The sequence below is a fragment of the Gavialis gangeticus genome, unplaced genomic scaffold (assembly GCF_001723915.1).
Source record: "Gavialis gangeticus isolate Ggan-Ray unplaced genomic scaffold, GavGan_comp1, whole genome shotgun sequence".
NCBI classification, from domain to species: Eukaryota; Metazoa; Chordata; order Crocodylia; family Gavialidae; genus Gavialis; species Gavialis gangeticus.
Window position 1 is genome coordinate 83,354,913 of NW_017728992.1, and position 9,407 is coordinate 83,364,319.

General features: G+C 39.6%; 1 protein-coding gene across 4 annotated transcripts in view; it reads left to right on the forward strand.

Annotated features, from left to right (window-relative positions):
- Positions 1-2,237: 2,237 nt before the first annotated feature.
- The window catches only part of CDH19 (cadherin 19), a 99,036-nt gene continuing 91,866 nt past the window's right edge, over positions 2,238-9,407 (forward strand). For 2 of the 4 annotated variants that reach the window (XM_019524739.1, XM_019524729.1), the window contains exons 1-2: positions 2,244-2,625; positions 6,042-6,114. The gene's annotated coding sequence lies outside the window, so the exon portion shown is untranslated. Of the gene's footprint in view, positions 2,626-6,041; positions 6,115-9,407 lie in introns of all 4 variants that reach the window. The other 2 variants (XR_002098949.1, XM_019524757.1) reach the window with 2 other exon arrangements.

The following is a 9,407-nucleotide window of genomic DNA, read 5'->3' on the forward strand; positions in this document are numbered from 1 at the left end:
TCTCCCTCCCTACTGGCTGTTGTTGGGGCCTCCTTCCTGTTTTCTTCAACAATTAATGTTTTTGAGCTATTGAGTAAACCTTCATCCTCAATGGTCTTCCAGGAAAGACAATGAGGTGACATCAGTACTGGGGTGGGGTAAAAACTCTGCAATATGGCAAATCATGTGATCAGTACCATAGCATGGGGGGAGAGGGAGTGAGCGTGGTAACCACCCTGGGTGCCAATGTGAAAGGGCTCCCACAGGCACTGCTCAGTCAAGGTGGGGTATAGGCTACAGTGTGAGCAGCTTGTCTGGAGGGTCATGGGGATGGGGGGGCTCCCGCTACTGCATGCAATCCTGGGCAAGCATGGGGAAGCATGCGGCCCCTGGATCTGTGCACAGGGAGAGGGTAGGCTGCTGCTGCAGGCTTTGCCCAAGGCACCAAATTGTGTTGTTTTATTGTGTGCGAGTCCATCCATGTAGCTCTATTTTTTCATAGATGCAGAAAGAGTGCTGTAGCTTCACACCCTGTTCTTAACTTAGCCACCTTCACCTTCCTCCCTGCTAGAGGCTAGACCTTTTATTTGGTCCTGCAGAGAAGTGCTATGACATGGCAGACAGCTCTGGAGGCAGTCACCATTTTGGCTTCCCCAAAGCCTTTTTGCTATGTTTAGATGTTATTTAGCACCTAATCAGACTCTATGAATCAGAGGCAGAGTTTCATATTTCTCCGGAATTTATAACTCCCTTCAAGCACTACCGCTTTTGAAGTAAGAAGGAAAATATGAGTGATAAAAGTACAGAAGATGACCTTAAGGCTGGCTCTAAATTTGGATTTCAAGTGTTATGTTAGATTATCTTGACTAGCTCACATTATGCTCTAGGTTTTTATCAACATAAAGCATGATGTACTTCAACAATTATGAAACTGGTCAATTTAAAACTAGGGAGGAGCCACGGGTTTAACTCAGACAGTTCAGCACGTGCATACAGTCTTGTCTAGATGTTTGCAGTTTGTTCATTTCTATGTATTATATTTAACGTGTTTTAAAACTAGACAGAGACTAAGAAATACCCTGCAAATTTACAAGCACATTCACTTTCCTGATCATTTTCAAAAGAGACTTCCGTCAAATGTAACATTTAAAAACTACCAGATGATGAAGAAATGTTGCTCCAAGTATTGCTAAACATGCGCACACATTTGGTGAATAGAAAATTCATCAGAAAATTGGCGCTAGAATAATTGAAGTGTTCCCTTCAGCTTTGGTGCCATCATTTTTTATGGGGAAAACCCAAAATTTCTGTTCTAGGTGGACAATTCCAGCATTAAAATGTTACTTGGAACCTCAGGGGTTTTTCCCCATCAAAAACAATTTAAATGAAAATTTTTCTACCAGATTTAGGGAATTAAGTTCCCAATTACAATTTAGACAAAATGTGTGTTAATCTCATAAAATCTGCTATAAGATCGGGGACTTCTCACAGTACCAAGATCTGTAATTTGTTTTTCTCAGTTTGAATTCTATGTTTGAAGAACACTCAACACAATGTCAACAAACAATAAATATAAATCATCATCATAATGATTATTATAAAAAATTTTCGACTAAGGGACACAAATGCCTGTATGTTTCCATATTATTAAATTTCCTATCAGAGTACACAAAGCATGCAGGATCACATTTTAAATTACTGGGGCATAGCATAGTAGATTAATTAAACATGAAATTCAATCATAGTAAAAACTTTTCCAAAATACTATTTATATTATAATGACTTCTTCAAAACTATCTATAATCCAAGACATTTTACTATTTTATTTTTTTTTATAATTGATTAATAAGATAAAGGAAATGCTATATACAAACATGTAACTTTCTATCTACAAAATGTGCAAGTGTATGAGTGTGTGTGTAGGTGTATGTAACAGCCAGAGGCCAAAAAAATAGTTTTATTAAACTTCTGCAAGGAGGGTAAAACAAGATTTATTTTCATAAAGCTGTCAGAAAACATAAGGAAAGACATAAAGCTATATCCTGGATATGGTTTTCTCATGTGGCACTTTTTCTAAACAGAAATGATTTGGTAAAATCATTACTGGAGGGCAAAAAACAGACTGCAGTAACCTTCTCTTCTATTATGTAACTTTTGTGACTGCTCTAAATTGATCATTTGTTTTCCTGACTAATCTCTAAACAGAGGGCATGTCCCTTTCACTTGCAAAATACTCTCACAGAAGATGAATTACCTTCTCACCACCTTGGTTACTTGCCAGCGAGTGCTTTATTTTTCCACTAGGAAAAGAAAATCAGCTTGTATTTTGCTTGCTAGAGCCTTCTGCATTTTAATTCTGGGGTCTGAATGAACATCAGGGAGGCCTTATGATGTTTTGCACAAAAGTGCCTGTGTTCATAGTTTTACACACGGCACCCAAAATAGCATGCAGTAAGCAGCGACATACTGTGAGTTCTCAAAACTAAAAGCAGAAGTGTCTTTTACTGGCAGGAAGCTGTAACTTCTAAAGCTTTCTGAGGGGCTGTGAAGTAAAAAAAGAATTCCTTCCTTCTCCTCATGGTATATCTAATCTGATTTCTGTACTTCCTATTCCTTTAAGGCTGCAAGGTTCCTGGAGTCACACAGGTAAGATCTTGATTTTTTTCCCCCCCCTTCATTATCGATGTCAATTTTACTTAACATTTTTAATTAGCTGCTACTAGGGTACACCTAAAGGATCGCAAAAGGCAAAAGCAAAACCAGAAACCATTGAAAACTCTTTTCTAATGGGTTTGAGAAGAGTAGCCTTCTGCATTTTTTTTTCAGAACCCCTTCAAAACCTTTCCCTTTTGGGGGAAACTATTTACCCTACAGCTGGATTCACCTGGTGGGATCATTTCCTCCACTTTTTCTTTATATCCTGCATCTTCGAATTTTCATGATGATTACCAAGCTGTGCTCCTGCAAGCCAGCACTCCCTGACAGAGTGTTTATCAAGGCGTCATGTATAGTCATCCAAGAGCTAATCATTAAATATGCTCATCAGTTTGGAGGTGGTCACAGAAATGAGTAAAAACTCTGTTATCTTGTGATCACACTTAGAATGAGATATATTCTGCAATTCACCCTCCTTTTGCAACACTAAAAAACTTCGTAGTCTTCTTTGCCTTACATGCATACTTCTGCTCCCATTTCACTTTGAAATCCCATACCTGGTAATAGAAATGCCTTTCAGGCAGCAAAAAGGTATTGCTCTGCTTTTATTGGATCTCACGTATAAAATGGCATTTGGTTGATAAACAAGATGTCCAAGCACTAGCACAGAATACCATGAAATATTTCAGCTGAGTCTTGCCTTTATAAACTAGTTATTAGACATAAGAAATTAAATTTGATTTGTTTTTGTTCTTTCATTTTTTGATGAAACTAGACAAAAGAAAGTTATGTTAAAAAGTCTATAGGGTATTCAATAGTTCAAAACATATTTAAATGCTTTATATATATATAAAAAGATCAGTTCATTCAGCTTTAAACATTTTTCTATGAAAAAAGGTAGAGGTTATATTATTTTAGATTCATTATAATAATGTGGCAATATATGGTCATTTGGAATCAAATTTTGTTGTTAGCTGCACAAGTCCATATTACTTCAGTGAAATTACTTAGCATTTGCACTGTCAAAGTTAAGTGCAGCTAATTTGGTCTGTGATTCAACTAATAATGGTTACAAAGGTAGTTCTCTAAAGTTCAGCATATTTATTATAAGTGATTGAACCAGACAGATTGCATAACATGCCAAAGGGGTGTATCAGAGCTTCAAGTTTTATTGCCTTTTCTCAAGCTAATGAAAGCATGAGAATAATGGCTAATGGGCAGTGAAAAAGAGACATTTCTAATTAAGTGAAGAAGACTTAAATATTATTTTTTGTATCAAAATACTGTAAGGAGAGTAATATATAATACAATGAGAATAAAAATCAGAAACATTGCAAAGGAAAGCTATTCAGTTTTATACTGAAAATGTTAATTATTTTAAAATACAGTATAAAATTGTTTTATCAATTTCCCATCTCCTCATGCTAAACTAGAGTTTTTATAAAGTATCTCAAAATAAGGACTCTGATTCCGTGATTATCAAGATATATTGACCTGTGATGTAACTAGTATATATTGACCAACATAAGTAAATTCCTGATATTCATTGAAACAGTAAAATTACGTACGTTACGTGTTATAAATGGAAATGAACTTATGCTGGTAGTTGAGACTGTCTGTCATGTTTAATTGAAGGGCTGTATTTCATTTGTTTGTAATGTACTTGCTTATACCAGGTCCAGAAATCAGAAACAAATGTTTATGATACATCAGGAAAAGTGGTGCATCATACAGCATTTTCGGAAGGTTAGATTTAGTTTGGGATACACATATAGTATATTTATTATGGTCACAGGTGAACACAAACTAGAGAGAATGCCCTGGTCCTTTAGCCTTTACCTTTGTGGGGGGCCAATCTTAAAAGTTCTGCTTCGGTAAATAGTCAATATTTTAGAAGGTGGGAGATATGAACCTGTGCTGAATGGGTAATCATTGCTCAGTGATTTATAGTTGATAAGAAATATGCTCTATTTCTTTAGAAGGTAGCCTAGCATCCCAGGCCTGAAATGGCCGGTGGTCCTTGTTCACAAAATGATAGAGCACTAGAAAACATGGATTAAATCTAAATGAATATTTATATAACCTGAAAAAAATTACGTGATATATACAATATTTGCAGAAAATTTTATGACAGAGAACACATTCACACCTGTGCTCTTGGGGGGCATAATTGTATACCGTGTTACATGCCGGTACAGAGGAACAAGGAAGTGTAGCATCCTTTGGTTTCCCTCCGTAGGCTATCCCAGGTTGTAGTGCAGGGAGAACAGCTTCTAGGTGACATTACTAACCGTCCTACAAACTAATGAGTATAAAATAAATGAGGATGGAGGTTTATTTCTGCTATCACAGCTGAGCTGGTGTGGTACGGAAAGCACGTCCCCATTTGATGCATATTCCTTCCTTGCTGAAGTGATGGAAAAGCAGATTTCATACTGTGTGTCCATCCATCATTGTTCTGCCTAGGACTGTGGTAAAAGTACAATCTAGTCCAGACTAATTATAAGAAGTGTTCTTTACTATTAAATCAGGAGCAAATTCTTCGTCTGTTGTGTGCATCCTTTTTAAAGCACATGTTACGAGGAGGAACAGCCCTGTACTTTACAGGGAGTTGTATGGCTCTGACCCTTCCAACAATTCAGTGTAATGTGTGCTTATTTAAAGTCAATATGGAAGAAAATTCTCTCCCCTTAAAGTCAGCTGCAAAACTTAACTAACTAGTAGCAAGATTATCCCTTAAAGTTACACCAGAAACTCTACCTAACTGTCCAGAAAACACCAATATGAAAGTTGTCTTTTGAACACTGAAAGAGTTTGAACAATGAAGAGCTGCTTTTTACTTCTTCTGACACAATGAGATTTCCCCAGTTACACTGTATCTTCTAGTGAAAAATGGATATTTGTCTCCAGAGTGGATGAAGTAATAAAAATGGTCACAAGCTCTGTATGCAAGATAATTCTACTTGAGGGTGATGGAAAACACTGTCAATTAAAGTAGCAAGGATTTTTAGTCACCTGATTTTTTTAAACTCTTGTCATTTCTTCTAGGAAAGACAAAGAATTTGCTCCCGATTTAATAGTATAGTACACTTCTCTTAATTAGTCTCGGCTAAGCATGCTATTAAATTGTGAGCAACACTTTAAAATTTTAAGGTAGGTAAGTCTGTGCTATCCTTACACCTGGTATAGACTGTATCCCTTAGTGAAGTCTGCACTGAAATTTCATGCATTTTCTGTCTATAAAATCTGTTCTCCCCTCTATCCTGCTCCCTGTAATTAGGGAGCTGCCCTTACCCACCCTTTTGATACCACTTTAGCTAGGTCTGAAATTTTCTCTAAGAGCAAGTCCTAGCAGTGAATAAAGCAGACATTTTATTTTAATTCATACATTCTATTCCATGTTGTAGCTTTGGAGAATAAAAAGGCAAGCTTTCCAAACAAATTAAGATGATGATAACCAGTCCTACATAAAGAAATGTGGTGAGTGTCTCTGTTTTTTCCCTAACATCAAATTTAACATATATATTGAATTGGTTTCAAATGCCAGATCTTTAGATAGCTGGAGGACGGCTATTTTCATAAAGAAACTGACCCATGAAATATATAAATAGCATTTGGAAATGTCACATGGAGATAAACTGTGCTGATTGCTCAACTTTTCATGTATTCTTTTGCAGAAATGTGTTACTGTTATAAAATGAGACCCTTTTGAATAGCATAAGATAAATGGTGCCTTGCATTTAAATATTGTGCTTTTTTCAGTTCTTTAACTCAGTTTTTGTTGTTGTTAAGTAATCATTGTGTTATCCTTTTGTGAAAAGCTTTTTCCTCTGAAAGATTAAGTGAAAACCTAACATGAACTTGAGATATGACTATATATATAAATGGGGAAGATTATAAGAAAGAGGTATCTAAAATATGTTAATAGATAGTGCACCAAACCACAGCTTGAATTAAAATTTCAGAGATGCTTATACAGAATCAGACTGTGAGTCTTAGGGTGCATCTACACAAGATGCTTTAGAGCAAAGATGACAAATTACTCCACAGTATAACATCACCATCTCCACAAGTAGTGCTATTAGGCTGGAGTAAACTAATTCACTCTGCCATAGGATAGTACTGCCCAACAAAAGTACTATCCTACAGTGGAGTTATTTATTCTGCCACAACACACATGTGGACTTGATGTGGCTGGCTGGGTTATAAGAGTGCTACAATGCGGAGGTTGCCTTTCACCTAGCCCCACACTGAAGCACCCTCATGCTCCAGACAGCCCCACTGCAGCACATTGAGCTGTGAGGAGCAGCTCTGAGCTGGCAGACTGATTCCCACAAGCCCTGAGGCAGGGACTGCACTGCCCCAGCTCAATGTGCTGTGGTCCTGGGTGCATGTGTAAACACTGTGCCCAGGAGGAATCAACTCCAGCATCAGCTGGACCAGAGTTTATTGCATCACACTAATTTCATATATAGAGGTACTCTGTCACCTACCAGTAACAAATTACTCATCTAATTGTTATATTACAGTCAGAGTAACCACTCATACAAGTAAGGATTAATACAATTGTGGTCCCCAATTAGTAAACTCTTGATATATGGACAGCATTAGAGGCTAATAGATAATACTTTCCTACAAATATTTCCCCAAGTCATTCCAAGTACGTGGAAAATATTTTAGCCCTCAGTTGTTTTAAGAGTATGAAATGTATAACTTGAACTAAACTGTAATGTCTGCTATGTAAATGTAAGCAAGAGGTATCTTTTTTATAAACCTTTGTGCGTCTGTAAAATTTGTACATTGTCCTCTAGAAGTAGCAGCAGCCTCCTGAAGCAGCAAAGCCCTATTTAGATAAGAACGTCATGTAATATTCAAAAAAGGGAGATTAAAATACAAAGTAACATTTCTAATTAGATTTGTGTCCTTGATATAAACCAATGGTGTTTCTTCATACAAATAAGAATGTCCTTTCTGGAGAAGAGAGAAAATGTAAAGAGAGGTTTTACTCCAAGTGCACTCTTGGCAAATGCTAAGTTTGCTGAGTATATGGAGTGTCCAAGGAAACTTTGAAGTAACTATTGACAATAGTGTCTTTATAAACATTATACAAATTGGAAATGCGAATATTGTGGTTATGAGAAAAACTGACAGGTTGTCCAAAACCATGGCCTCATGTTTCTCTATTCAACCACTTCAGAGTTAGATAGTTTTTTTCCCCAAATACTAGTGGGTTTCTAATCAGACAAATTGCATCTTAGCCCATGTCCAGAATAGTGCAGTCATGTGGTATGTGGTGCCCCAGACACATCTGTGGCACCACACACCGCATGTTCTGTTGTTCTCCCTGTTGCAAGGGAGCAGTGTGGAGAGTTTTTTTCCTCTGTGGGTCAAAATAACCCACAGAGAAAAAAGCAGAGCTGTGCATGCCATGGCAGTGTGCGCCACCCAAAGCCAGAGCCCAGCCGACTAGAGCTGCACTACACTGCTGGCCAGGCTTTGCATGGCAGGATCACTGCTGCTGCAGCCCTGGGAGCCCCCAGGATACCAGGTAAAGCTGCTGAGGCCAGCCAAGTGCTGTTCCCAGCTTCTGCAACCCCACCTGTGGTAACTTGCCACATACCATTGCATGCATGTCACAGACATTTCCCGGAGACAACTCACAAACCTCACACTTCCACCCATAAACCCCACACTCCCCCCATATCAACAAACCCTCCCATGATCCACTCACAAAAATGATACCCCCACCCACAAATCCTACACCCCTCCACGAACCCAGAGAGGTGAACTCTCCCTCTATGCAACTTTGGTCAGTTCTCAGTTGGAGTACAGCATCCAGTATTGGGGGCCTCACTTCAAGAGGCATGTGGTCAACCTGGAGAGGGTTCAGAGGAGGGCCAGCCACTTGGTGAGAGGGCAGCAGGACAGGCCCTATGAGGAGAGACTGAGGGACCTCAACCTGTTCAGCCTCAGCAAGAGGAGGCTGAGGGGGGACCTGGTAGCTGCCTACAAACTCATCAGGGGAGACCAACAGCAAATAGTTAGAGCCCTTTTCTCCCCAGCACTGCCTGGGGTGATGAGGAACAATGGTAATAAGCTGATGGAGAATAGATTTAAGTTAGAGATCAGAAGGCAATTTTTTACAGTTAGGGTGGCCAAAACCTGGAACTAACTTCCCAGGGAAGTGGTCCTCACCCCTACCTTGGGCAAACTGAAGAGGAGGTTGGATGATCACCTGTTTGGGATCTTGTGAACCCAGCATTCATTCCTGCCTGAGGCAGGGGGTCAGGCTAGATGATCTGTTCAGGTCCCTCCTGACCCCAGCTATTATGAAATCCCACACTCACAACCCCCCACAAACCCACCCACAACCCCCAGACCCACATATCCACCAAACTCTACACCCACAAACCCCCCACAAGCTACATAGAAGCCAAACACCCCCCACCTCCACAAATCCCACATCCATCCCTACACCCATCCAAAACCCTCCAACCCCCCACAAATCTCACATCCACTTCTACACCCAGCTACAAACCCTCCTATGTCCTCCCTGGCACCCCCGCAAACCCCACATCCACCTCCACACCCCTTCCCCTACCTCCCCAAACCCTGCATCTATCCCACAAACCTCACACCCTTTGTGCCTAGCTGCCAGATGGGATGGGACCTCTTGGCAGGAGCTGCAGCTGCAGGGGAAACTGCTAGACCAAAGCCCTGCCACATGCCCACATCAGTGTTGGGACATACAGCCCTGGCCGGGGGGGGGGTGG